This window comes from Nannospalax galili, unplaced genomic scaffold, assembly GCF_000622305.1.
Source record: "Nannospalax galili isolate Female #2095 unplaced genomic scaffold, S.galili_v1.0 scaffold713, whole genome shotgun sequence".
Taxonomy (NCBI): Eukaryota; Metazoa; Chordata; class Mammalia; order Rodentia; family Spalacidae; genus Nannospalax; species Nannospalax galili.
Genome location: NW_008333780.1, coordinates 700,023 through 714,091, shown reverse-complemented (window position 1 = coordinate 714,091; position 14,069 = coordinate 700,023).

Genomic DNA, 14,069 nt, shown 5'->3' with positions numbered 1-14,069 from the left:
GGCTGCAAAGTGTCCCATGAGGGAGCAGGGAAGCAGAGGCCAATCACAAGCATGGCGATAAGTCCAGGTACCAGGTGGACTGGAGCAGAGAGAAAACACAGGCTTCCGGCCTTCCGCTCCCTCTGGAAGCTTGTGCTGGTAAAATAAACTCCTTCCAAGACTCAGGTTCCCAGGTTAGTGATCTGGTTTTCTTCTAATAGGAAGTGAGCTGTCTCTCAATAGGGGGAGGGGAAGGGGAAATTATTGCCAATTACATGAACTATGCAGGCAGAGGGTTCAGACATTTCATGTCTTTACAATTAGGGGACCTCCACTTTATTCTTAGGGTCAATCACAGCCCAGTGCCGGATAGACATTCTTTCTTTGAGTGTTTACAAGAGAATCAATTGAAAAAGATTGTTTAAGTCCTTTTTTGTTTAAAGAAACTGACATAATAGAAAGAATTGAGTCCCTGACAAGAAAAGCCTTTCTGAACTTTTCTTTCGCTCAGCCCAACAGCACTGTAGGGTGTTTCAATAAATCAAGTCACTGGCTCCAAGCAGAAAATTGCTACCAGGAAAGAAGACTTTTTTGTTTTGTTTTAAACTCAGATGTCTTTGAGTTGAAATTAGCCTGTAATCACCAAGAATGTATTATGCAGATTAATTGTTCCATTTCTCCTCTGGTTGTGGCTGATGAGAACTACGCCCCCATGTAGTAGCGCTGAACATCCAGAGTATGAATCCATCCTGGTTCTTGCTCTCTAAGCACTTCTGAGCTAAGGAGGAAATAAACCAGTACTTGCAGAGGGTAGAAAAGAAAATAAAAGAACGGGAAGAGTGGGACATTCCTAGGGGGACTCAGCACACAATACCTACTCCACTCCGTGGGTTCCAAGTTGGAATGTGGGATCCCTAATGGGAGAAGCTCTTTAGTCTTTTGATAAGGGAAACATCCTTCTTATTTGGAGATAGAAGAGAATGACTCATCCAACCTCCCCCTTCCCTACATTCACATGGACTTTTTTTTAACATCTGCATATAAAGGAGAATGTCTGGTATTTGTCTTTCTGTGTCTGACTTTTTTTACTTAGTACAATGTCTTCCAGTTGCACCTAATTTGCTGCAAAAAATAGTATGTCATCCTTTCATGGACGAATAATATTCCGTTGTATTTATCTACTACATTTTATTTATCCATTCATCCACTGACAGGAGTCTAGCTTCATGCTTTGTCTATGTTATGAGTAGTACATAAACAAACATGAGTGTACAGATAGTTCTTTGGTTATAGGGGAACAGGGTTTTGTTCACTGAATGAGGAAGTTCTGTGTGGTTGAAGCAAAGAGTACATTGACAAAAAAATTGTAGAATACGTGAATGAGTGAATGAATGAATGCTTGAAAGAGTTGTAATTTCACCTAGAAAGCAAACTTCATGATTATTAAATCTTTTCTTTTTTTTTAGGGGGAGTCTTTTTGACACAGGGTCTCCCTGTAGTCCCAGCTGTCTGACACTCACCATGTAGACCAGGCTGGCCTCGAACTCACAGAGATCCGCCTGCCTCTGCCTCCCAAGTGCTGGGATTCAAGGCATGCACCACCACTCCTGACAAGCAGCAAGTACTTTTAACCACTCAGTCATCTCTCCAGCCCCAAAATAAAACTATTTTTTTTAAAAAATGCAGATGTCCATCAATACCAATGAGTGATTTAATTTAGAATATCACTAATCACTTTATCTACAGATAAGTAACACCCCATAGGTGCAGCTACTAGCAAAAAGAAAACACTGGATACAAGATTTTGACAAGGAGCTGGTCATGGTGGCTCATACTTACAATCACAGTACTTGGGAGTCAGAAGGAAGAGGATCAGTACTCAAAGCCAGCCTGAGCTACATAAGACTTTGCTTCCAAAAAAAAAGAAAATAAAAAATAATTTAAAGATAATTTAGAGCTCTTGAATTCAGTAAAGCTGTTATATACTAATTCATATAGGTACTTACCTATGACAACATTCAACACAATGGATTTACTGAACTAACTATATGTACAATTGCATGTGTAATTGTACACACACACAGCCCTTAAAAGAAATAGGTTAAAAAAAAAAAAAGGTGAAAAATCTAAAGGGGCACCCTTAAAATAACGCTCGCCTAAACCCACACCAGCAGCCATTCAAACTGCCTTTACCATGCTCCCCTTATCTCTTCCTGGTTGTCTCCTACTCATTATTCAGTGTGTCCCCCTGTTCTAGAATCCTGAGCCTTGGCTATTTCTACAGTCCAGGTCCAGTGCTTCCACTACATCATGCTTCTCTGGGATCAGTGAGGCCAGGCAGGCAGACTCTAGGTCCTGGTGTTGCTGCTCTCCAGATCAAAGCCCACCAATCAGAACCCCAAACTGAAAGTCTCAGATGCACTTTGAAGGACCTCCTGGGTCATTTCTTCTCTCATGGTCACCTGACGTACTGACGCCCTAAGCACGTGTTTGCTGCTGGAGCACCCATTCCATGGGAAGCTTTGACAAGGACAGCAGCAATGTGGTGGCCACTGAATCCAGCTTGGACCTCTCCGCCATTGGGCACCCCAAATTCAATTTGTCCAAAGTCAAAACACTGACAGAGCTTGGGTTTTGCAACTACAAAACCTGGGTTTAACGCTCTGTGCTTGTTATATGGACTTTGAACAGGTTATTCCAGCCCTCTGAACCTTGGTTTCTTCCCTCAGAGCCAAGAGGTTTTGGAATGGGGAAGTATTGGGAGCCCACACTTGTTTTAGAACAAACCCTCCTGCAGCTGAGAGGGGGGATGGGCTGGACAGGAGAAAACAGAGGTAGTCCAGAGACTGCTCAATAGAAGTGTTTCCAATTACCAGCATGCCGGCCTCACAGCACACTCTCTAAGTGACCCCAGAGCCAACCTCATGCTGTTGCCTAGCAACTCACCTGCATCACCCAGGGATCTGAGGCGGGGGCCCCTCGGAGGATGGGGAAATGACCGGTTTAATTATGAAGGCTCAGGGGGATCTTACATCAGTTCATTCCTCAAATACTGGGCTCATACCAAGTACTAGGCCCAGTGCTAGATGCTGGTCATTTAGAGATGAATAAAACCTTAGCTCTTTCCTCAAGAAATTCATAATGTACTAGGGTAAACAGAATTTTCCACCCATTCAAGAAATATTTGAGGGCTGGGGATATAGCTCAGTGGTACAACACAGTGGTACAACTTAGTATGGATTAGGCCCTGGCTTCATACCCTAGCATTAGGGGGTGGGGCAGGAAAGAAAGGAAAAAAAGAAATACTTGAGTGGGGGCTAGGGAGACGCCTCAGTCAGTAGAGTACTCGCCTTCCAAGCACATGGTGCACACTCATATTCCCTGTGCTCAGAAGTTGGAGACAGGCAGCTCTCTAGGGCTCACTGGCCAGCTAGCCAGCCTAGCCAACTTAGCAAGTGAAAGGCCAAAAAGCAATTCTGTCTCAAAAAACAAGGTGAATAGCTCCTAAGGAACAATATCCAAGGTTGACCTCTGGCCTCCACACATGTGCATGAACATCCGCACGCACATGTACAACTACATACACTCACACATGAACACACATATGCACACACAAAAGAAATATTTGAGTGCTTATAAGCAGTAAAATGGATAAATTGTAGCGTATTCATGCAGTTTAATAGTATGCACCCAGCATGAAAACAATCTATAATTAGACACAGAAATATGGAATGCTGATGAATGAAACATTTGTTGAGTGAGAGAAGCCGGAGAGAAAAGAGTCTATCTATGTAATTCCACTTAGCTGCAGTACGAGCGCAAAATTAATCCACATTGTCGGAATCAGAGAGGCAGTGGCTGAAAAGTGAAATGAGGAAGAGGCTTCTGAGGCCCTGGGAATATTCTGTATATAGATATGGGTGCAGCTTACAGGGCGTGTTCAGTTTTCAAGTTTACTCTAACTGTATGCTTGGGATATCTTAACTTCGCTGTATGCCAATAAAAAGTTTTAAGTAAAATATTTATGAATACCTACCACATGTCAAGCATTGCGTGTTGAGCAAACATTTAAAGAGCAATGTACAAGACAGCATGATAAATACACAGGGAACTGGGCAACATAAAGGACTGTACTCTTTCAGTGTCAAGGGGCTCAAGCAAGGCTTCCTAGAAGAGGAGATTTTTTAATCCAATGGGGCAGGAGTCTAGCAAGCAAGAAGGAGAAAGCAGGGCTTCTTAGGTATCAGAAACATGGAGGAGACAGGAAATGGGGCTGGAGGGTTACATGCAGCCCAAGCTAGAAGAGCCAAGGACAAGAATAATAACTGTGGTATGACCAGCAATGTGAACTACCTTATTTATTATTTAGTTACTTAGTCTACCAACCACACAATGAGGTTGGTGCTATTGTCTCTATTTTACAGATTAGGAAATAGAGGCATAGTAGAGTCAATTAATTTGTTTAAAAATCCCACAGAAAGGAGTTGGAGATATGGCTCAGTGGTTAAGAGCACTGACTGCTCTTGCAGAGGACCCAGGTTTGTTTCCTGGCACCTACACGGCAGCTAACAAAGTCTGTAATGCCAGTTCCAGGGGATCTGATGCCTTCTTCTGATCTCCGCAGGCATTGCATGACACCGGTGCATTTACATATATGCAGGCAATACACTCATACACATAAAAAAAATTCCACAGAAAATAGCTGAACTGGTCTATACATGTAGGCCACCAATCCCAATGTTCTTGATCACTGGCACCACAGCCCAGGCCATTTGGTCATAGACTAAGTCTTGGGAGGGTATTTTGCTGAGTTTTTGTTTGTTTAGTTGGTTGGCTGGTTGCTTTGCTTCTTTTTTTTGAGACAGGGACTCATTTTGTAGCCTAGCCTGGCCTGGAATTCACTATATGGCTCAGGCTGGCCTTGTACTTGCAGCAGTCCTGCCTCAGACTCCCAAGTGCTGGGATTACAAGTATGAGCCATCACTCCTAGCATATGATCAGATTTTTGTGTGAGAAGGACTATTCTGGTTGCTCTGAGTAAAATTACATTGTACTGGATGGGGCAAGTGAGGAGGCAGGGAGTCCAAGGATAAGGATGTATCTGTAAAAAAAAAAAAAAAAGTTGAAGCCTAAAGGAAGAAGAGGCAGAGAGGAGGAAGAGAGTTTAAAAATCAATGACATGCCGGGCGTGGTGGTGCACGCCTTTAATCCCAGCACTCTGGAGGCAGAGGCAGGCAGATCTCTGTGACTTCAAGGCCAGCATGGTCTACATAATGAGACAGTGAGAAACTGTCTCAAAAACACAAAGATGGCTTAGTGGTTTAGAGTGCTGACTGCTCTTGCAGAGGACCTGGGTTCGATTCCCAGCACCCACATGGTGGCTGCGACCATCTTTAACTTCAGTTCCAGGGCAATCTGAAGCTGTCTTCTGACCTCCTCAGCATTGCACGACATGGGTGTACTCACATACATGCAGGCAATACATGCATACACATAAAATAAAAATAAAATAAAATAAATTTTTTTGGTCTTTTTGAGACATTGTCTCCTTGTAGCCCCAGCTGTCCTGGAACTCACTATGTAGACCAGGCTGGCCTTGAACTCACAGAGATCCGCCTGCCTCTGCCTCCCGAGTGCTGGGATTAAAGGCATGCACCACCACATTTTTAAAAAATCAATGACAGATAAACGGGGCATGGTGGCGCACACTGTAATCCAGGCACTTGAAGGTAGGGTAGGAGGCCTTTCAGTTCAAGGCCACCCTTAGCTACATATCAAATTCGAGGTCAGCCTGGGCTACATGAAATCCTGTCTCAAAAAAAAGTCAGACAGAACCTATCTGCTTTCCTTTTATATGTACTAATAGAAGTAAAAAAGCTACAAGAAACAGCTTGATATATATGCTCTTTTTTTCTTTAGTACAGAGAACTGAGTTAAATATATTTCCCAGGGTCTCAGACATGGTACTCTACTTGCCTTGCATGCGACAGGTCCTAGATTAGATGATTCTAGCACTACAAAATGTGTACACGTGCATATGCATGTGCCTGTGTGTGTGTATGCATGTTTGTGAGTGTGTGTGTGTGAACATACACATATAGAACTCATGGGTTTTGTTCTTAACGGTCTTACTCTTGTTTTATTTATCTGATTTCCCCCTTTTCTCCCTTTGCCTCTCCTTACTTACCCTTAGAGGTAACTTCTCTAATGTGTTTGTGTATCTTTTTATATTGTTTCTGCAAAATATGCATTTTAATTTTGTGTGCTATATTGATTATCTTTCCTATCATTGTGACAAAACATCTTACAGAAGGAACTTAAGGGAGGAAAAGGTTTGGGGGCTCACCATTTTAGTAGGAATTCAGTCTGTGATGACAGAGAAGGCATGGAAGGTATGGTAGCCCAGGAAACAGAGAGAACAGGTCAGAACCAGGGGCAGGTTTGAACACCAAAGGCCCTTTCCTAGTAACCTACTTCCTCCACCCAGCCCCCTTCTTCTACAGGCTTCTGTAGATGCTTCTAAATAGCACCATGAGCTGGGGACCAAGATTTCAAAATGTGAGCCCAACTGGGGACATTTCAGATTCAAACCATGATATGTGTCCATAGTTATTTTGTGTTTATATAAATGATACCAGGTTACATATTCTGTTCTCTCTTTTTTTTTACTCTACATTCTATTTTTCAAGATCTATTCCTGCTGCTTGTTGTATTTTTAGTTTGTTGTTTCTAACTGCTCCCAGGGATCATAGGATTGGATTGGCAATACCATGCAGTGGAGACTTCAGCTGTAACCTATCTATCTATTAATTTTTTGTTTGAATTTGGGCAAATTCCTTCCTCTATTTGGGTCTCAGCTTCCCCATTTCTAAAATCAGAAGTGCTTCTACCTTTACTCTTCCAAAGAACTTCCCTTATTTATACACAGGAAATTCTGGTCCAGAGAGTGGCAGTAAGTGACTTGATTAATGTCACAAAACCATTATCAATAGCTCAATTCATACTACCATAAGGAAACAGGGTCTTACAGGCTCCTGGGAAGTTGTTCATATGAACTTAGAGCAATGGTGACAGCATGCACAAGAGCCATGCAAACTCAGTCAGATAAAACCCAGCATAGAACTAGGAAATGGACAGGAAGCCCCAACCTTAGCCAAGGAACTAGTGGCAGCTGATCACTGCTGGGTGAGGGAGAGTTGATCTTCTTTAAGGGAGTGATGCTACATAGGCTGAACAGGCTCCGTTGGATGATCTCACACCGAAAGACAGCTGGGAACACAAACTTGATTTGATAGGCTTTATCATGTAAGACAGAATTTGCGAAATCCTGTGGGCAGGCTATGGGGGTACAGATAGGGGAAGTTTAGATATGATTAAAATGCATTGTATTAAATCCACAAACATTCATTAAAAAATATACATTGAAAAAAATAGTTGAAGCTAGCCCCCATTTATTGAGTGCCAGGCATGGTGCTAAGCATTTAAATAACTGAGCCTGTTAAGTCCCTCCCCCAGGGCCTCTAGACAGAGCTGTGTTAATTTTCCAAGAGCAGGTGTACTGTGGGCACTGGTCAGATGCAGTAAAGATATTAATAGGATGTAGTTTCAGATAGAATGCAAGGCAGCACTTCTACCACCAGAACTTGCCTGCAGGATAAGGAAGGCCAGATCAGGTCCACTGCTTTTTATTTGAAAGAGATTGTTCATTGTTATAATATTTACCATAAATAACTGATCTGATAGAGGAAATCACCCTTTTCTATCTTCATGCGCGATATCATGCAGAAGTTACCATACCCAAAAAAAAATTTTATGTTCTCCTCTGTAAAAATGAATTCTGTGATTGCACAATATTAACAGGTACTGTTATTTCCTCTGCTAAACACCAAGCAGTTCACACATGTTAACTCAATCTTCACTACAATCCCATGAGGCAGAAGGTATTAATATTCACATTTTAAAGACAAGGAAACAGAAGTACAGCTATGTTTCCTGTCTTTGGTCATCAGGTTTCACACATTCTGATTGAAACTCACAATAAAAATATAGTTCCACCTGGGCATGGTGGAGCACGCCTTTAATCTCAGCACTCAGGAGGCAGAGGCCAGCCTGGTCTAAATACTGAGTTCAGGGAGACCCTGAATCAAAAAAGACCAAAAAACAAAACAAAATAAAACAACCCCCCAAAACAAACAAACAAACAAAAATCATAGTTCTGTGGTAACCTGGATCACACATGTGTATTTTGGGAGGGATGGGGGGAGATTTAAGATGGAGTCTCACTTTGTAGTCCTGCCTGGCCTGGAACTCTGCCTCCCAAGTGTGAGTTCTGGGATTAAAGGCATGCACCACCACTCCTGGCTACACACATGTATTTTACAGTAGTACATTAACCTTGACTAAATGAGACAACTTGCAGGAGTCAAATCTTTCCTTCCACCATGTGGATCCCAGGGATCAAACTTGGGTTGTCAGGCTTGGTGGTAAGCATTTTTACCCTTTGAGACATCTTGCCAGCCCAACATTTTCTCTTTTTTTGGTCTTTTTGAGACGGGGTCTCCCTGTAGCTCAGCTGTCCTGGAACTCACTATGTAGACCAGGCTGGCCTTGAACTCACAGAGATCCTCCTGCCTCTGCTGGGATTAAAGGTGTGCGCCACCACGCCCAGCCAGCCCAACATTTTCTGTTCTTTTTTTTCTGTGATGGTCTGAACCATGACTAATTCCATGACTCACTAATGGGTTGCCACTTACAGTTTGAAAAACAATACCCTAGGTGTTACATATACCAAAACTATAATGAAATTCCAAATCACAGTATTTTTTGTGTGTATGTGGTGCTGAGAATCAAACCCAAGGTTCTATGCATGCTAGGCAAGCTCTCTTCCACTACATCCTTAGCCCCTAAGTCATAAAATACTCTTTAATGTGAACTTTCATATCCCGAGACTCACTCTGTATCAGATCCCATGCTGCCCAAGAAGGTGACACACAGGCAGGTAGGCAATGATTACCTGGAAGATTTTTTTAAACATAACACTGGGTCTGAGACTACATGCCCAAACTGCCTAATTCAATTGGTCTAGGGTGAAGCCTGGACATGAGCCTTTTTTTTAAAAGCTCCTGGGTGAGTCTGTGGTGTAGCCAGGATTGAGGATCCATGCTAAGTACTTCATCAAAGGAAGCATGGAATGGAGGGGGGCTACTTATAGATTATGAGAAAGCCTCAGGGAGAAGCTGGTGGGTGGGTGTTTGGTTGGTTGTTTGGTCAGTTGGTTTGGTTGGTTCATATGTATGCATGTATATATTTTGTTTTTTTTGAGACAGGATTTCATGTAGCCCAAGCTGGCTTCAAACTAACTATGCAGCATAGAATGACATAGTCTCATATAACCCAGCCTGCCTTTGAACTCAGTTTAGTCATGACAGGCTTTGAACTCCTGATTCTCCAACCTCCCAGGTGCTGGCATTACAGGCATGTATCACGACACTAGGCTTGCATTTATCTGTGGTACTGGAGATGGAACCAATGCTATACTTTTAAGCCCAAGAGGTTATTTTTGAATGGAATATGTATGCTGTGTTCCCTCTGTTTATCTACCGTACTACCTGTCCACTGTGTTGACTATATAGTGCTGACACAATTGATCCCTCTGCTCTCTGCCTTTCACTTAGGCACAGGTCAGTGGCTTTGAAGGTGATTAGAGAGAAGGAGAAGGAGGAAAGCTGGGAAATTAATTCTCTGGTCACTTCTCTGCAAGTCTGCCTAAGGCTGGCTGTGACCCACCTTTATGATAACCAACGGTTCCTTCTAAGATGGCTTGATATATAGGACTCGTCCTCTGTTTCAATCATCTTTCCTCCCTCTCCCCACCAATTCTAGGTCAAGAGGGTATTAACAGCTCAGATAAGTTCCTGAATTAACCCTGTCTGCCTCTATATCCCACCCACATGTTTGAAATCAGTCCCTTTGTAAATAAACCAGGGTGAGTATCATCCGTTTTCTATTGAGGCTGGAGCTAATAAAGTCTGTATGCAGGGGAGGGGCCGGAAATAAGGGCAAGGAAGGCTAAGGAGTTCCGGCAAGTGAGTGGAGAAGAGCAATGAAGAGATCTTATTTTTGTTTGCTTGATTCCTCCCACTGGCTGGAGGACAAATTGCTAAACCCAATGATCAGTTCTCAGTCTTAGTCTTCCTAGATTTATCAGCAGCATTTGACCAGTTAATTGCTCTCCAATCGGGAACAAATTTGTTACTTGGCTTCCACGACAACACACTCTGGGTTGTTTGGTTCTTTCTCTGGCCACTCTTCTTAGTCCCTTCTGGTTCCTTCTCATTCCCTAATGTCTTCCTTCATCTCCCTGTTGCTGACTGTACCAAAGGCTGTCCTTGGTTCTCCTCTTTGTCTAGATCAACTTTCTATCTCCAACCAGTATGCTGACTTTATATATTCTGCGTGCTGTCCATACCCAAATTTATAGCTCTGACTTAAATCTCTTCTAATTCTACACTCCTATATCCAACCAAAGACACATAAGAATGATGTCTGGAGTCAGCTTCTAAACTCAGTTATTACATTTTTGAGGATTTTTTGCAAGCCTCTTGTTAGCCATAGCCATTACTAAAAACGAAATCATATAAATGAGCAAAGGTAATAGTCAAAGCTTGGGTTAGGGATGTAAAGTTTCTCTCTCTCTTCCTCTCCCTCTCTTCCTCCCCCTCTCTGTCTCTCTCTGTCTCTGTCTCTCTGTCTCTCTCTCTCAGTGCTTGCAAACATGTGCAAGACCCTGGGTTCGACCTCCAGCATCTGTTTCTCATGATCTAGCTGTACGTCTTTAGCTTCTATGCTGTAGGGGCTATTTACATCTCTCTGTATTGTGGAAATATTATGCAATTGTTGCTACTCTCATATCTCTTCCTCATCTATGTTTGGTAACATCACGTCAGTAGCTCAAAATCAACCACGGCAGGAGTATTGCACCACAGAAACTAGTTGCATTGATTTGTTTTATTCATTGCCTAGCTATACTTAAGACAGTATGAGGAAATGTTAATAATGCAGACTAGATTTATAGTACTGTGTGAGTAGCTGTTATTCTACCAGTGTCACTGACATGTGAAGTGCTGGCATTTGTCTCTACTGTCTCACCTTCATATTAATGTAAATAAAAATATCAACCAAATTCATCTTAGAACTGTATTTGCTCAACAACTAACTGCAAACATTAGTAGGCCAGGGGAAAAGAACTTGGCAAAAGCCAATTAAAGCATTCTGAGAAGTCAAGCTTGGTGGCACACACCTGTAACCCTAGGTTCCTGGGCTGGGGATGCAGCTCAATGACAAGAGTGCAGTCCCCTAGCACTAACGTTTGAAAAAGTAGAAATGTCATTTCCATGTTTAAACCCCTTTAGTGGATATCCATCCCACTTAGAGCAAAGGTAAAGTCTCCACAATGGCTTCGAGCACACCACAGTATCTGCTGCCCTCTCCACTGCTGCTCTGCTCTCACTCCACTCCTGCCCACTGCCTCTTAGCTGTCTTCAAACACTTTTCTCAGTGAGGTTTTCTGATGATTTGACTTAAAATTGCAATCCCCCAAACACATGAAAGTAGACATCTTTGTAACTGTTAAATTAAGGAATTACTTTGTGTGTGCACATGCACATGCAGGTTTGTGTATATGTGTCAAGGGTTAATTATCTTTTTCAATTGCATCATGCCCAGCTCTCCACCTTATTTTATTTTTTGTTTTATGTTTATGAGTGTTATGCCTGCATATATGTAAGTGAACCCATGTGTGCAATGCCCACAGAGGAGAGAAAAGGGTGTTGGATCCCCTGGAACTGGAGTTACAGATGGCTGTTGGCACAGCTGCCATGTGGGTGCTGGGAACTGAAACCAGGTGTTCTGTTAGAACAGTGCTTTTAAGCACTGAGCTATCTCTCCAGCCCCCTACATTTTTGTTTGTTTGTTTGTTTGTACAGGGTCTCCCTGTAGCCACTGCTGGCCTGGAACTCATTATGTAGACCAGACTGGCCTATATCTCCTAGAGATCTGCCTGCCTCTGCCTCCCTACTACTGGGATCAAATGTATGTGCCACCATACTCAACTCCTCTGCCACATTTTTTGAAACAAGGTCTCTGAATCTGGAGCTCACTGATTCAGCCAGGCTGGTTGGCCAGTAAGCCCTGAAGGTCCTCCTGTCTGTGCTTCCTGGGATCACAGGTGTGTCCCACTGTATCCAGCCTTTTCCTGGGTGCTGGGATAGATCTCAGGTTCTCATGCTTGCATGGCAAGCCCCTTACCAAATGAGCCATCTTCCAGCCAAGAAGAGAGGAGGGAGGAGGACAAGACAGTGAAGGGGGACTGAATATGATCAAAGTACATTGCATGCATGTATGAAAATGTCATAACCCATTATTTTGTACAAGTAATAATAGAAAATACACTAATAATAGAAAAAAAGAACACATACCAAAATTGCAATCCCATCTTGTCCCCATACCATCCCCTCTTCTTATCATCTAAATAAATATGTTTTGTATTATGTTTTAACTTTTAATCCTTTCTCCTCCCACTAGAATAAGTTCAATAAGCTTATTTTATTTTGTTCACTATATTAAAAACCCTTAAAAAGTTTCTTGTATAGACACACAACAATCTGTTGAACCAACATCATGAGCATCTTAAATATCCATGAATAATGTCTCTGAGCTTATTGTAGGAAAGTGGAGGAATGGGGATCCTAGAGGGAGTCCCCAATCCTTTCAAGTACTCAGCTGAGACAGGGTGTAATTTGTCTATATCTATGAGTCTCCCAATTGTGTGGGAGCCACATGAAAATAATTGCAGGGGAGCTGGAGAGATGACTCAGAGGTTAATAGCACTAGGTTCTTGCAGGGGATCCGAGTTTGAAACTCAGCACCCACATGGAGACTAACAACTGTAACACCAGTTCCAAAAGATCTGATGCCCTCTTCTGTCCTACTCAGGCACTGTACAACATGGGTGCACTTATTTACATGCAGGTAGTACACTCATACACATAAAATAAAAATAAATAACTTTTTTTTAAAAAAAAGAAAAGAACGGTGCTTTTAAAAAAACACCTAAAATATGTAATGGACATAATGTGGAAAATTCTACCCTGTTGACTAAAATCAACAACATCTCATATCAGATTCCAGCATAGACAAAAAAGCAAAAACAAAACAAATATTCACTGAGTATCTCATATATGAAAGAAGAACACAAAGTAATCCAGGTACTACCTTACCCTCAAGATGCTCCCAGCATGATGGACAACAAGGTGGCCATAGAAACTGAAAACCAGACATTACTGTCAGCTCAACTGTTTCCTGGTTATGAGGACCATCACAGCCCTAAAGGACCATCACAAGACATGGGGGAGGGAATGAGTGTAAGGGCAGGGGCACTTGCCTCAGCCTCACCTGGAGCATCCTATCTCCTATTTCCTACCTCTACTGGCAAAGTGGTCTGCTCCTGAAGAGAGAGGCCATCTTGCTGCAGAAAGACAGCATACTCTGAAATCTAAAGGGCTGGGTTCAAATCTTACTGTGTGACTTTGTGTTCCGCTTCAAAGCTATGCTAGCTGCAGCTTAAAAAGTAGCCTGACACTCAAAGCTCTTCCTCATCTGACCCCAACCACCCCTCCAGACTCATATGCTCCATCCCGTTTTCATTCCAAACAGCCAAGCCCCCCTCTTAGGCTCTGCCTTCATAGTCACTGCTTTCCCACTCTGACATCTTTGCCTCCAACTTTGACAATCCCATTCCTCTCAAAATGTGCCATCACCACCTCTGGGCCTTAGAGCTTAGTCTCTCTCCTCAACCTGAGCATCTACTCTTGCTCTTTCCTGTTCACTCACCACAGGAAAGCCAGAGGGATCTTGCTACAAACTAGGACCCACAGAAGTTTTTTGTTCTAAAGTCTAATTTTTACTGTGGCCCACCAGGCCCTGAGACCTCACTCCTACCCCACCCTATTCCCCTCACATCCTTTGCTCTCTCAGTTTCACCCAAACCAACTTTCTTTGTTTCCCAGTGCTCCATTTTTAAAAATATTTTA